Source organism: Pristiophorus japonicus, chromosome 21, assembly GCF_044704955.1.
Source record: "Pristiophorus japonicus isolate sPriJap1 chromosome 21, sPriJap1.hap1, whole genome shotgun sequence".
Classification (NCBI taxonomy): domain Eukaryota; kingdom Metazoa; phylum Chordata; class Chondrichthyes; family Pristiophoridae; genus Pristiophorus; species Pristiophorus japonicus.
Genome location: NC_091997.1, coordinates 48867600 through 48883624, shown reverse-complemented (window position 1 = coordinate 48883624; position 16025 = coordinate 48867600).

Sequence of the window (16025 nt, the reverse complement as noted above, 5' to 3'; positions counted from 1 at the left end):
GAGAAGCACAGAGTACAAGTGTCTGCTCGTAAGTGTGAGTTATTTAAAAACTCAGTGGAGTACTTAGGATACAGAGTAGACAAAGATGGTTTACATCCAACCATGGAAAAATTGGATGCAATTAGAAATGCACCGGCTCCCAGGAATGCCACTGAACTTCGTTCATTCTTGGGTCTTTGGAACTATTATGGGAAGATTCTACCAAATTTGGCTACAGTTTTACATCCACTGAATAAACTTTTGAAAAAACAGGTCTATTGGAAGTGGTCAAAAGAATGCGATACAGCATTCAAGGAATGTAAAAGCAAATTGGTAGAGAGCACCATGTTAGTTCACTATGACATATCTAAGGAGATTAAGCTAGCATGCGATGCCTCTCCGTATGGAGTTGGGGTAGTGATCTCTCATGTATCACGTAGTGGGGAGGAGAGACCAATTGCTTTTGCTTCATGCACTCTCAGTGCCAGTAAGAATAATTATGCGCAAATTGAAAGGGAAGCTTTGGCATTAATCTTTGGGGTCAAGAAGTTTCACAAATACTTATATGGTCATAAGTTTACCATCGTTACGGACCATAAGCCCCTAACAGCAATCCTCCATCCAAAGTCCCCAGTTCCAACATTAGCTGCAGCCCGAATGCAGAGATGGGCTTTGATTTTGTCAGCATATACATATGATATTGAATACAGATGATCAGCTGATCACAGTAATGCTGATGCAATGTCTAGATTGCCTTCCCCATCACAAGTTACACCCGATAGGGAAGAAGTGTTTTATTTTTCATACATTGATGAACTGCTAGTCACAGCTGAAGAGATTGGTAGAGCAACCAAACGTGATCCAGTGATGTCAAAGGTGCAAGAGTATATTGCAAATGGATGGCCAAACCATGTAACAGACAAAGATACACATTCGTTCTACATTCGTAGGAATGAATTATCAGTCGATAAAGATTGTATCATGTAGGGTGCAAGAGTGGTTATACCAAATAAATTCAGGTCCAAATTATTAGGAGACCTCCATGACCAGCACCTGGGAATGTGCTTAACCAAGAGTTTTGCACGCAGTTATTTATGGTGGCTAGGTCTTGATAAAGATATAGAGTACATTGTGAGGCAGTGTACGACATGTCAATCGGTAAGCAAGCAACCACCACCAGTACCATTATAGCCATGGAAATGGCCTCCCAGTGGCAAAGACTACATATTGATTTCGCTGAGTTAGAAGGACAACAATTGTTCATTGTGATTGATAGCCATTCAAAATGGGTTGAGGTGTTTCCAATGTGGAAAATAACAACAAGTAAAACATTGGACATTTTACGAAAATTATTTTCTTCATTTGGCCAATGTAACCCCACTTTTTAAAAAAGGAGGGAGAGAGAAAACAGGGAATTATAGACCGGTCAGCCTGACATCGGTAGTGTGTAAAATGATGGAATCAATTATTAAGGATGTCATAGCAGTGCATTTGGAAAGAGGTAATATGATAGGTCCAAGTCAGCATGGATTTGTGAAAGGGAAATCATGCTTGACAAATCTTCTGGAATTTTTTGAGGATGTTTCCAGTAGAGTGGACAAGGGAGAACCAGTTGATGTGGTATATTTGGACTTTCAGAAGGCTTTCGACAAGGTCCCATACAAGAGATTAATGTGCAAAGTTAAAGCACATGGGATTGGGGGTAGTGTGCTGACATGGATTGAGAACTGGTTGTCAGACAGGAAGCAAAGAGTAGGAGTAAATGGGGACTTTTCAGAATGGCAGGCAGTGACTAGTGGGGTACCGCAAGGTTCTGTACTGGGGCCACAGCTGTTTACACTGTACATTAATGATTTAGACGAGGGGATTAAATGTAGTATCTCCAAATTTGCGGATGACACTAAGTTGGGTGGCAGTGTGAGCTGCGAGGAGGATGCTATGAGGCTGCAGAGCGACTTGGATAGGTTAGGTGAGTGAGCAAATGCATGGCAGATGAAGTATAATGTGGATAAATGTGAGGTTATCCACTTTGGTGGTAAAAACAGAGAGACAGACTATTATCTGAATGGTGACAGATTAGGAAAAGGGGAGGTGCAGCGAGACCTGGGTGTCATGGTACATCAGTCATTGAAGGTTGGCATGCAGGTACAGCAGGCGGTTAAGAAAGCAAATGGCATGTTGGCCTTCATAGCGAGGGAATTTGAGTACAGGGGCAGGGAGGTGTTGCTACAATTGTACAGGGCCGTGGTGAGGCCACACCTGGAGTATTGTGTACAGTTTTGGTCTCCTAACCTGAGGAAGGACATTCTTGCTATTGAGGGAGTGCAGCGAAGGTTCACCAGACTGATTCCCGGGATGGCGGGACTGACCTATCAAGAAAGACTGGATCAACTGGGCTTGTATTCACTGGAGTTCAGAAGAATGAGAGGGGACCTCATAGAAACGTTTAAAATTCTGACGGGGTTAGACAGGTTAGATGCAGGAAGAATGTTCCCAATGTTGGGGAAGTCCAGAACCAGGAGACACAGTCTAAGACTAAGGGGGAAGCCATTTAGGACCGAGATGAGGAGGAATTTCTTCACCCAGAGAGTGGTGAACCTGTGGAATTCTCTACCACAGAAAGTTGTTGAGGCCAATTCACTAAATATATTCAAAAAGGAGTTAGATGAAGTCCTTACTACTAGGGGAATCAAGGGGTATGGCAAGAAAGCAGGAATGGGGTACTGAAGTTGCATGTTCAGCCATGAACTCATTGAATGGCGGTGCAGGCTAGAAGGGCCGAATGGCCTACTCCTGCACCTATTTTCTATGTTTCTATGTTTCTATGTTTCAGATAATGGACCACAATTTCGTTCAGAAGAATTTACACAATTCACGAGCAAAAATGGTGTGAAACATACCAAGGTTCCACCATACCATCCTGCTTCGAATGGTGCAGCAGAGCGCACTGTACAAATTGTAAAACGTGCCCTCATAAAACAAATGTTAGATCCAAATCCAAGGAAACGACAGTTGTCATTGGATCACAAATTAGCTAATTTTTTGATTACATATCGAAATACTCCTCATACAACTACTGGTAGAATTCCAGCAGAGTTGTTTCTCAAATGACAGCCACGAACCAGATTCTCGTTGTTAAAACCAAATTTGGCACAGTCCGTAGAAGAGACACAATTAAGACAGAAAGAGAATCATGATAGAGGTAGAGTAAAAGAGAGAAGTGTGAAATTAAACCAGAAGATGAGAGTGAAGAACCATCACCATAAATGGTTAAAGTGGTTACTAGGAAGAGTGGTGAAGATATGTGGTCCTCGCACATATTTGGTAAAGATGTTTGATAATGGACAGGTTAAGTTTGTTCATATTTATCATATTTTACCTACAGACATGGAAGGAGTTGAAGGTGGGAATGATTCAATTATTTCTGACTCATCAGATAGTTTTGATACACCAGTAGCAAATCCTAAATCCAATGTACTGGAAACAAATCCAGGAGAGAATCAGAATGAAAGTCTGAGTCCGAGTCAGGAAAACAAAGAGCCTGAAGTTAGAGTGAGTTCAAATGAAAATCAAGGAAATTCCATGGAGGAAAACATTCCTCAGGACGAGTCTCGAATGAGTTTAGATTCGACACAATGTTTGGAAGGTTCTGTTCGAGAGCGAAGGTATCCTCTTCGAAACAGAAAACAAGTGGCAAAGTTAAATTTGTAAATATGGAAAAAAATAAGTTTATATCCTGTGTTATGTATAAGCATGAAAGTTATGTATGATGTTTGTTATAATAACTTCTTCATTAAGGAGGGAGAAGTGTAATGTCTGTAAGCTTGTAATGTTTGTAGCCCCACACTGTGGATGTGGACATATTATGTACTGCAATTGCAGAGTTAATAATAAACAGAACCAGGCAGATTCTGAAGGCTTCCGAGAGAGAGCTGCCTGCCATGTTGGAAGCTGTGTGTGCTTGTGCTCTGTGAATATATCACAACCTCTATCCTCATTTTCAAACCTGCATTAATTCCACTGCTGACCCCTAGGTTTTCCACCTCTCCCATTCTCTGGCATTTCCCTTATCTATGCTCACGGCTGCAGAGAGTGACCCCACTCTTCCCGGCCAGAATGGAAACGATTGTGTAATTCCCCCGTCAGTCACGGCTGGAGACCACACTGCTGTGTGACTGGGATTGATTTATTGCACATCAATTATATTCTTTACCTATCCTCCACTTGCTGCATTTTGCTGGAGAAATAACCCTGCTTTTATCAGGAGACGTTGCTGCAGTTCTGGTCATGATTTCTTTTGCTGCAGTTCATAGAGACTCTTTTCAAATAGACTTTTTGCTACAAAACCGACTGTTTGCCGTGAGTCCTGCCGTAAGTCCCATCCCACCGCCAACTCATTGGCTGACACAGTGATGTCAATACTCACTGTGTATGTTCGCAGCTTTTGGGTCTATAATATATTGGTGCTTCTGTCTATTACTTGACTGAGATGATCTGTCAAATCATCCCACTCATGATTCCTCTCAGTGCTTGTCGATTATTTTCCCCTCCCCTCCCCTCCTTCTGTCCGCCTCTTATTTTTCATTTCTGAACTAGGGTCCGCAAAAGACCCTCCTATTTAGGACGCTTGGTCGCACCCTGTCATATCGACAACATCTCCAGATCCTTGAGAAGAAACTAAAGAGTAGGGTCAATTTGATCAAGAAACTCGCCGGATCCACATGGGGAGCAGACGCTCAAACCCTCCGTATGGCAGCACTATCCCTAGAGTACTCTACAGCTGAGTACTGCATGGCTATTGAGTCCGCATGTTAAATCTCTACTATGAGTATTATCGCTGCTACGCTTTTATCGACACCAACACCTTGGCTGTCTGTGCTTGCAAACATCGCACCTACCAGGCCAACATGAACCACGTACCACCAACCTGCCTCTAATCGAGACGGGCATTTTGGATCATCGCCGAAGACCTTCAGCGATCTCCCCTCAGCTTTGATGACCGATGGCGAAATGATTTGAAGAACTGTGACATACGGAATGGATTCCTTATAGAGGACCTCTCAGTACAACCTGAAGGATCAAACCTTCCACGCAAACAATGGACAACCATCAACCGCCTCAGAACTGGTCATGGTCGATATTGCCACCTTCTCCATAGATGGAAGATTAAAGCAGCCCCATCATGTGACAGTGGAGCTCCTAATCAGACCCTGGGGCACATCATTGAGCACTGCCCTCAGAGGGAATTTGTAGGCAGCTGACAAGATATACACGCTGTTACACCGGAAGCTTTGGTCTGGATATCTGACAGATATTGACATTTGATTTGCTCTGCTACTACCATACGGAAGAAGAAAAACTTGTCAGTTCTCTCCACCGATGCTGTCAGACCTGCGGAGGCTTTCCAGGAGTTCCAGCTTCAGTTCTTTCATTGTCCATTTCGGAATTGCTGCTGTGATATCGGAGAGGTCCGAACGGCCAATGAAAACATTCAAAGATACAGGAGACTGAACCTGTGGGTGGGGGGAGGGGGCGGAGGCTGGTGCGGGGGCAAGGGGCTGTGAGAATTTCCAGGGTTTAGCAGTCAGGGAGCACTTGTACTGCAAGTGTGCCTTTGTGTAAGAGACACAGACACCTCGTTCATTGGTGTTTAATCCCTGAGCAAAGATAACTAATCATTCTGGTCAAAACATGAAATCACCAATTTGAAATTTTACTGGCATCAACACAGGTCCCCTGGTGATCTGCAGTTTGCATATTATTTTGTCTGACCTTGCTCTGCTGTCACAGAATTTGTTTGTCCTTCCACCCCACTTCAAGGTATTCTAGAAGGAGATTTAATATCGTCCTATTGGGTGATCTGCATCCCCCTTCACTTAAAAAAAAAACAACCAGTCTCCACTCCAGATGTTTCCTTGATTCTTCCCTGGGAAAGTGCCAAGATGCTTTTTGAGGGGGTTGGGGAGACGCTATTTCATTCACCTCAGGGAAGAAACAAAATGCTTTGGCTTCCCTGGAGGACCAAGTAGCACAAATGGATCGTGTCATAAATCTGATGAGTCCTCGGTAATTGCCTCCCTCCTGACTGCTCACACGGAACACCTGGCTTGTTTTACAAATGCTTCTAATTATGATCACAGGGACAAGCCAAATTGTTTGCTGTTTTACTATGTGTCACGAAGCAGAGCGTGTTATCTCCGCTGTGTGTTATAGGGATAGCACTAGGTGCATTTCACATGCAATATCTCTCTAGAGTTTCAAAGCTTCCATTCTGCTTCATATACCCGAGCCTTACATTTCTTCAGAGGTTTATTGATAGACACATGAATGAAGCACATTCCATCAGCTGGATAATTTTGATGACACTGCTCCAACCTCTCCTGCTTATTATAGAGAGTTTGAGGCTGAAATTGACCCTGACTGAAAGTAGGCGCACTTACTGTTTCTGAGGAATTTTCTCTGCCCCAATCGATGGGGTGGAGAATAGACAAGATATTCAGGACTTGAAAAGAAATTTCAGCTGTGGGGCGGAGGTGCATGTGGAGTGGGTCAGACGCTGATGCGTCACAACGTCAGTTAAAGGGGAGGGCCACTGCGAGTTCTGCAGCCACTTTTGTGGTGCCTACTGGGCCACCAGGGAGGGTTTTGGGCAGGCCAGTGGCCCGGTACCCAAGAGGGTGTGCCAGGCTACCTGTTGGATTAAAATCATCATCATCATAGGCAGTCCCTCGGAATCAAGGAAGACTTGCTTCCACTCTTAAAATGAGTCCTTTGATGGCTGAACAGTCAAATACGAGAACCACAGTCCCTGTCACAGGTAGGACAGATAGTCGTTGAGGGTAAGGGAGGGTGGGACTGGTTTGCTGCATGCTCCTTCCACTGCCTGCTTGATTTCTGCATGCTCTCGATGACAAGACTCAAGGTACTCAGCGCCCTCCCGGATGCTCTTCCTCCACTTCGGATGGTCTTTGGCCAGGGACTCCCAGGTGTCAGTGAGGATGTTGCACTTTATCAGGGAAGCTTTGAGGGTGTCCTTGTAACATTTCCCCTGCCCACCTTTGGCTCGTTTGCCGTGAAGGAGTTCCGAGTAGAGCGCTTGCTTTGGGAGTCTCGTGTCGGGCATGCGGACAATGTGGTCTGATCAAGTGTAGTCAGTGCTTCAATGCTGTGGATGTTGGCCTGATCGAGGACGTTAATGTTGATGCATCTGTCCTCACAGGGGATTTGTAGTTTCTTGCGGAGACATTGTTGGTGGTATTTCTCCAGATGGTGTCTGCAGCAGTGCACCCTCCCCTTTAAGAATGGACGTGTCGCCCAGGCACACAGTTTCCCGCAGGGGGAAGCTGTTAGTGGCACTGACCAACGGTGGTGACATTCCCGTGGGGCAATTCCTCACGAGGCAATTTCCCACGCGGGTCAGAAAGGGGGTCACCACCGGTCGGAAGGGGGTCGGCGCATGCTCGATGGGCGACAGCACGGATGGCGCGAAAACCCGTTCATGTCGCTCCCGGCCCGGGGCAATTTAGAATGAGCAGGCCCATCCGTCTGCCCCCGGTCAGTCAGGCCTAACTGCTCCATTGCCCGCCTCTTAGAGGCGCTAATGGACCTTAATGACGAGGGCATTTTCGGCCCCTTTATCTTCAAATTAAGAACTATAGGTGAAAGAACAAGGGCAGCAGTGCAAGATGCTATCAATGTTGAACTGAGTAGAAGAGATGAGTTTAATCATGGCAATGTCTAATTTGATTATTAAAAGCATATAAGAAAGGAAGACTTGCACTTATATAGTGCCTAGTGCCTTTCACGACCTCAGGACATCCCAAAGCAACTTACAGCCAGTGAAGTACTTTTGAAGTGTAGCCACTGTTGCAATGTAGGAAATGCAGTCGCCAATTTGTGCACAGCAAGCTCCCACAAGAAGCAACGTGATAATGACCGGAAGTGGGGCTGAACCATGTTGCCAAGCTTGGAGCTCGAGTCTCAGCCTGCTACTGGGGCTTTTGGGTTACCAATCAAAAATCAATAACTATACTTTTGCCTAGAATATAGCTGTGATTATCTACATGAAGATTTTCACGGCCTCTGAGAGAGAGAGAAAATTGGAGCTTGGAGAGAGTGTGGGGTGGGGGGGGGTGGGGAGCGGGGGGCGGAGGGAGGTGGGAGAGAGAGAGAGAGAGAGAGGGAACTCAGGGAGAGGAGGTTTGGAACTCGGTTGGGGGGGAATGGTAAAGAGCAGGAGAGCACAATGTGAGGGAAGAAGTTCAGGAACCTGGGCAGGGGGAGAAGGACTGGAACTCAGTGGAGGGGAGGAGGTCAGGAACTTGGGCCTGGAAGGGAGGAGGGGAAGGTCAGCCACTTGGGCAGGGGGAGAACTTCAGAAAGTTGGGCTGGGGGGTAAGGTCAGGCACTTGGCTAGTGGGGGGGGTTGAAGGCAGGAACTTGTTTAGGGGGTTTGGGAGAAGGTCTTAACCCATGAGAGTGAGCCCTGTCTGTTCCAAGTGAGCCATGTTCTGCCTGGAGTCAGCCGTCAGAATGGTTTGAATTACACTTTGCAAAGTCACTGATTAAGTAGGCAGGACGATTCTAATTACACATTCCAGTAAAACTGCTGTTTGTGCTCTCTCTGCTCTGTCCAAGGGGACCAATCAATAATCAGGTTTTGTGATCAAGGGGACCCAATCAGAGCTTTAGGTGTTGCAAACTAACGCGTCCCAAACACTGCAGCTGTCCATTGAAATCCACCCTTAGCACAAACTTTTAGAGAAAATTGCCTCAGTGGGTAATTACACCATGTGATGTGTTACTGAGTGCCACAGGCTAGCAAGGTCCTGAGTTAGTTAGTCAATCTGTCAATGAAGCCACTAACATTGGTTCTTAGGCAACGGAGAGGGAAAAATCAGGCCGATTTCCTCTCCTGGACCCTGTCTAGTGACCTCAACTGGAACATGCATGTTTGGGGACTTTAGGTAAGGACAAGATAATGCTGGCTTCTGATGCCAGCCTAAGTTGAATAGCTTGGTGTTACGATTTGCTTTTTTTTAAAGTACCGATTTAACCAGTTTCTTTCCCATGAACAGAGCTTGTGTCTGCGACCTGGAAACTGCACCTTGACGTGAATCTGCCCTTGTAGAGGGCATGTAACCCGGGATTTGCAAATGCCCAATCTGCACTAATCTGCATATTGGACGTTACATTGATGGTTTTATTGTTACTGCTTCATCAAAGATTCAAAAGGATCATTAATTTTCAGTAGACGTTCATAACATTACTATCTTTTTAATTAACTCAACATGGTGAAATCCTGTGCCTAGATCCAAGCTTAATTAACTGATCTACTTATAAATAGTTTACAGAACAGGAAGAAGCAAGTTAAATAAGATGAAGCAATACTAGAACAGTACAATAATCAATCAGAAATATCATTAGAGATGTCACAAGAGATTAATTACCCTTCTTAAACTTCTGGTAAAGTATTGACAATACTGTAGTCTGTTGGATCTCAGTCTTCCCGGCACATTTTAGGAACTCCAGTACTGATTGGAACACTCAAATGAAATACAGAACATAGTCGTCAGCCGGGCACAGCTGGTAGTAAACGCAGCTCCAGATCAGCAGGCTGTGTCCAAGTGCCAATCCAGGACTTTAGCACGGAGTCTAGGCTGTACAGTATTCAGTACAGTAGTGAGAGAGTGCCGGATTGTCAGAGGTGCTGTCCTTCACATGAGATGTTAAAACGAGACCTTGTCTGCAGGTTCAGTTTGGACTATTCAAAGAAGGCCAGGACATTCTCCTGGTGTCCTGACCAACATTCTTCCCTCAACTAAAACACCAAAATTCATGAACTGGTCATTCAGCTCATTGTTATTTTTGGGATCTTGCACAAAATGGCTCCATGTTTTACATAACAACAGTCACTGCCAGGGTCAGCCTCAGGGAAAAAGGTGCCCTGGCTGAACTTGTATTTTGGCGCCCTCACCCTTTCTTTGAGTTTAAGTCTGTACAGCGTAGTAGTATTAAGTGAAAATTTCAAAAATAAAGCTATAATCTCAAAAGATTTTAATAATTTAAATAATAAACGATATGAATTGTAAAACATATTATAGCTAAGTGACAAATAAACTAAACATTAAAAACTAAAGTAATAAATAACAATAACAAATGAAAACCTTTGTTCACCAAGATATTTTGAGCCACATTATTCTCGATGGACAGGATGGCCAGCGAAGATAGCCTGTCATCTCCCATGGTCGATCGCAAATAGTTTATATGAGCTTCAACTTTGAGAAGCTCGTTTGCTGCTCGCCACCCATACGGGCAGGGTTAACAGGATCCTGAGTGCTATCCCCCGCCTCCGATACAGGCATGGCTAACAGGATCCTGAGTGCTATCCATTGCCATGGATATGGGTACGGTTAACAGGATCCTGAGTGCTATCCATTGCCATGGATATGGGTACAGTTAACAGGATCCTGAGTGCTATCCCTCGCCTCCGATACAGGCATGGTTAACAGGATCCTGAGTGCTATCCCTCGCCTCCGATACGGGCATGGCTAACGGGACCCTGAGTGCTATCCATCTCTATGGATATGGGCAGGGTTAACAGGATCCTGAGTGCTATCCATAAGTATGGGAACTTGCTCTTGAAACTTGACGTTTGCTCTTCTTGAGAAGTACGACAGTCCATTGGAAACAGACTTTGGAGATTGCCAAGTTCTTCGCTGATAATGTCGGATCTGCTTGACCACAGTGCTCCCTGACCATGGCGCCCTCCTGAAAGGCCGACCCTGGTCTCTGCACATCAAGCAATTAATTGTATGTGAAGTGTTTTGAGATGTGTTGAGAATAGATGAGCTGTTAAATACATACAAGTCTTTTTTCTGTTTTTCTATAACTGATCTGATTAAACACATACATGAAGGGGAAAGATTGCAGGGCTATGGGGAAAGAGCAGGGGAGTGGGACTAACTGGATAGCTCTTTGAAAGGACTGGCACAGGCATGATGGGCTGAATGGCAATGTATGTGCTCTGTGATTCTATGTACATCTTTCAGTTGGTGGATTTTCTGCACTATAACTCATGGAAAATAGGGCTGGTTAAGACTTCAATTCGGCGCTCGATGTCACCGATACATTTACTTGAGTATTGAGAACCTCACAGAGGAGCCACATTCAAAGAGAGGGTGGGATAGAGATCAGGCGCAAGAACTAATGCTTTAATACATGCTGCCCTTAAATGTTAAAAGATAATTAGAGCCAGAACATCATTTAATCGACTTTTATTCCCTAATTCCAACATAAGATCTCTGAAAACTGAGGTATGAGGATCGCAAAGGGAATATCTATGGCAATTTGGAATCTATATAGAACTTTTTATGGGAATCTGTATGGTCTTAAGCAATGGATGATCTATCTATTTTACCCCAACAAGGTGCAGTGCATTCTCAGTATTGCATTGAAGTGTCAGCCTGGATTACAGGAGCAGATTTGCAGGGAAATTACTGAGAGGTGCAAGCGTGTCTCACCTCCTCACTCCCCCAAAGCCTTTCAACCATCTACAAGGCACAAGTCAGGAGTGTGATGATATACCCTCCACTTGCCTGGATGAGGGCAGCTCCAACAACACTCAAGAAGCTTGACACCATCCAGGACAAAGCAGCCTGCTTGATTGGCACCCCATCCACCACCTTAAACATTCACTCCCTCCACCACCAGTGCATCGTGGCTGCAGTGTGTACCATCTACAAGATGCACTGCAGCAACTCACCAAGGCTTCTTCGGCAGTACTTCCCAAAACCGCGACCTCTACCACCTTGAAGGACAAGGGCAGCAGGCGCATGGGAACATCATCACCTGCAAGTTCCCCTCCAAGTTACACACCATCCTGACTTGGAAATATATCACCATTCCTTCATTGTCACTGGGTCAAAATCCTGGAACTCTCTCCCTAACAGCCCTATGGGAGTACCTTCACCACAAGGACTGCTCACACCACCTTCTCAAGGACAATTAGGCATGGGCAATAAATGCTGGCCTTGCTGATATTCAAGGAACGAATAAAAAAATGAGATAATCGAGAGAGTTGATGAGGGCAATGCAGTTGATGTGTATAAAGTACCATATATTAGGCGTGTTAGCGAAATTGAAGCCCATGAGATAAAAGGGGCAGAAGCAGCATTGGTACAAAATTTGCTACGGGATAGAAAACAAAGAGTTGTGCTGAATGGCTGTTTTTTGGACTGGAGGGAGGAATGCAGTGGTGTTTCCCAGGGTTCAGTACTAGGACCACTACTGTTTTTGATATATATTAATGACTTGGACTTGGGGGTACAGGGCACAATTTCAAAATTTGGAGATGACACAAAACTTGGAAGTGTAATAAACAATGAGAAAGATAGTAATAGACTACAAGAGGACATACATAGGCTGGTGAAATGGGCGGACACGTGGCAGATGAAATTCAACGCAGGTAATATATGGAAGGATGAGAGGAAATATAAACTAAATGGTACAATTTTAAAGGGGTTGCAAGAACAGAGAGCCCTGTGTTTGTGCACAAATCTTTGAAGGTGGCAGGACAGGTTAACAAAGCAGTTAATAAAGCATATGGGATCCTGGGCTTTGTAAATAGAGGCATAGAGCACAAACTCAGCATGTTATGTTAAAGCTCTATAAAACACTGGTTCGGCCCCACCTGGAGTATTGTATCCAATTTTGGCCACCACACTTTATGAAGAATGTGAAGACTTTGGAGAGGGTACAGAAGAGATTTACTAGAATGATTCCAGGGATGAGGGATTATAGTTACATGGATAGACTGGAAAAGCTGAGGTTGCTCTCCTTAGAGCAGAGAAGGCTAAGATTTGATAGAGTTGTTTAAAATCATGAATGGTTTAGATAGGGTAAACAAAGAGAAAATGTTTCCATCGACTGAATGGTCAATAACCAGAGGGCACAGATGTAAGGTGATTGGCAAAAGATCCAGAGGCGACATGAGGAAAAGCTTTTTTACGCAGCAAATGGTTAGGGTTTGGAATGCACTGCCTGATCGGGTGGTGGATACAGATTTTACAGCAGCCTTCAAAAGGGAATTGGATAAATATTTGAAGAAAAAAAATTTCAGAGGTATGGGGAAAGAGCTGGGGAGTAGGACGAAATGGATTATTCTTCAAAAGAGCCACTCGATGGGTGAAATTGCATCCTTCTGTGCTGTACTATTCTATGATTCCATAAACTCTCTGGTGAGGGACTATGAACCCACGACCTTCTGACTTGGAGGCAAGAGTGCTATAACTGAGCCATGGCTGACATTTAGTGAAACTGCAGAATATTTATCCATTCTCACATCTACATTGTTCAATGGCAGATTCCCTTCAAAAATGTCACCTCCCATCCAACAGTGCAGGAACCATCATGCCATATGAAGTATGTGTGATCAGTTGTTAAATTTTTTTTTCGTTATGCTCACAACCAGATATTTATCCGGTTCTCGTATTAAAGAGGTTAATTAACACACGAGCTCTTTGAAATTGATGCTTGCTCTTGTAAGTAACAGGATGATGAGTGCGTTGTCACCAACCTCAAGGCAATACACCTCTATGATTCATCAGGTTAGCGTTTGTCTCCTGTTTCCAAGAATGGCATCATTAAAATGCAGGAGAGGGTCCCGTACTTTGAGCTTACCATATGACACTGTGTTACTGAAGCTAGTGGTGGTTGAACCTCAGTGTTCCAGCAGTAAAGATTTATGGCTTCAAGACACGTAAAAGGCTTTCATTTTATTTTCTGCCTAATCTTTGTAAACCTAACCTAATTGCCGTGAAGGTGATGGTAAATCTGAAAGACTGTTGTGAAAAAGAATGTTTTATCTGCTGTCTGGGCACAGTACATTGTTGTGGTAACGTGAAATGCATTGAAATATGAGAGGTGCCATTCTACACCCAGAAAGTATTCGGACTCAACTGTACCATCAAGGGGGAAAAGTCCATAGTAAATTTAGGTCAATAAAAGGAGAAAAAAAGAAAAGACTTCCATTTTACAGCATCTTTCACCACCTCAGGATGTCCCAGAGTGCTTTATAGCCAATGACTAGATAATATTAAATAAGGCTGCCAAGGTAATGACAGGAGTGTATATTGGGAACGGTGAAATTTGGACTGAATCAGAAAGAATTTCTTTACACCAAGAATTATCAACACTTGGAATTGACTTCCAGAAGAGTAGTGGAGGCTAAAACCTCGGCGTCCTTCAGGGGACAGTTGGATGCTCTGATACTAAGATGGGCCAAATAGCATTCCTCATCTGCATTTATCTTTTGAGATTGTGAATCAGGGTTCATGATGATGTCTCACCTTGCTATGGCACAATGTACATTTCCTATATTACAAAAACTAATCCATTGGTTGTAAAGTGCTTTGAGACATCCTGAGGTCATGAAGAGACCTGCATTGATATAATGTCTTTTACAACCTCAGGATATCCCAAAGCACTTTACAGCCAATGAAGTACTTTTGAAGTGTAGTCACTGTTGTAATTTAAGAAATGTTGCAGCCAATTTGCACACAACAGTGTCCCACAAACAATGTGCTAATGACCTGAAAATCTGTTTTAGTGATGTTGGTTGAGGGATAAATATTGGCCAGAACACCGGGGAGAACTCCCAAGCTCTTCGAAAAATGCCGTGGGATCTTTTCCGTCCACCTGAGAGGACAGGCGTGGCCTCAGTTTAACATCTCATCAGAAAGACAGCACTTCTGATAGTGCAGCACTCCCTCAGTACTGTACTGTCGTGTCACCTAGATTAACCTACAGCAGGTCACCTGCTCTGGGAGTGCCAATACGCTGATGTCTCAAACCCATCAATAATGTCCAAAAAAACTACCAGTGTCTGAAACATTCCGCAGCTCAACAGCACTTTGTGCAGGTCTTCCAGAGGCAAACACTCCCGCTATTCTGTTCACTTGTTCTGATCGGCGAATTTTATCAAATTACCATTTGATAAACAATGTGAATCGATTGCTGCGAGATCTCACTTCGGTGCCTCAGCCACTCGCTTACTCTGACTGAATAAGTCAAATTACATTTTATTCCATGGGATTTTCACTGGTGCTTTGAGATTGTATTCCATCCATTTTACTGTGAAAATCATCAATCAGTTGCCTTGCTCATTGGCCTGTGGATGAGGTTCCTTTTGAAATATTCCCCAACTCCCAGTAACCGTTTAAAAAAAAAAATTCAATCCCATGAATTGTATAATAACACAATTTACCTTGGATTACAATTTTGTTTTTGAATTTAAATTAATTCCTTTTTTATTTTGTTTCCTCTCCTCCTTCCTCCACACTCCATGCTGAGCAACCTATTTCTACACTTCAGTCAATACCACCCTTTGACCAACCCTGGGAGACTGATGAGAACATCCTCCCTCTGATGGTTCATTCACTTGCCCCTCCTTGAGTATGTTAGCCTTGTGATTATGGTTCTGGACTAGCACTCCTGAAGTCAAATCCCACTATGATAAATTGTGGGCTGGCACCAGTAAATGACCATCGAAGCTGCCAGATAGTTCTAGAAACTCAACTGTCCTTCAGCGAGGGATTTACCGCCACCCAGTCTGGCCTACTTGTGACTCCAGTCCCACACAATGTGGTTGACTCTTAATGGCCAGTCAATACAGTCTTGAGTCACCCACATCCTAAGAACAAATGAACAAATTTGGGGATTGAATTTTGGTGGACATTCTCTGATTGTTTACTGTAACTTCAGCGAAAGATCTACACCATTTTTATCGAGGTTGCCACAGATCTTCCACTAAAGTTACCGCAAACAATCAGGAGAAGGTCCATCAAAATTCAACCGACCAATTTTGTTGATTTGTTCTTGGGACGTGGGTGTCTCAAGATAGTATTGACTAGCCATTAAGAATCAACCACATGGTGTGGGACTGTGGAAATCTTGATAAAATAGCGTAGATCTTCCGTGGAGGTTACAGCAGTTGATTGGGAAAATCTTGCAGAATTTCAACACCTTGGTCCTCGCTCAGAGCCTTT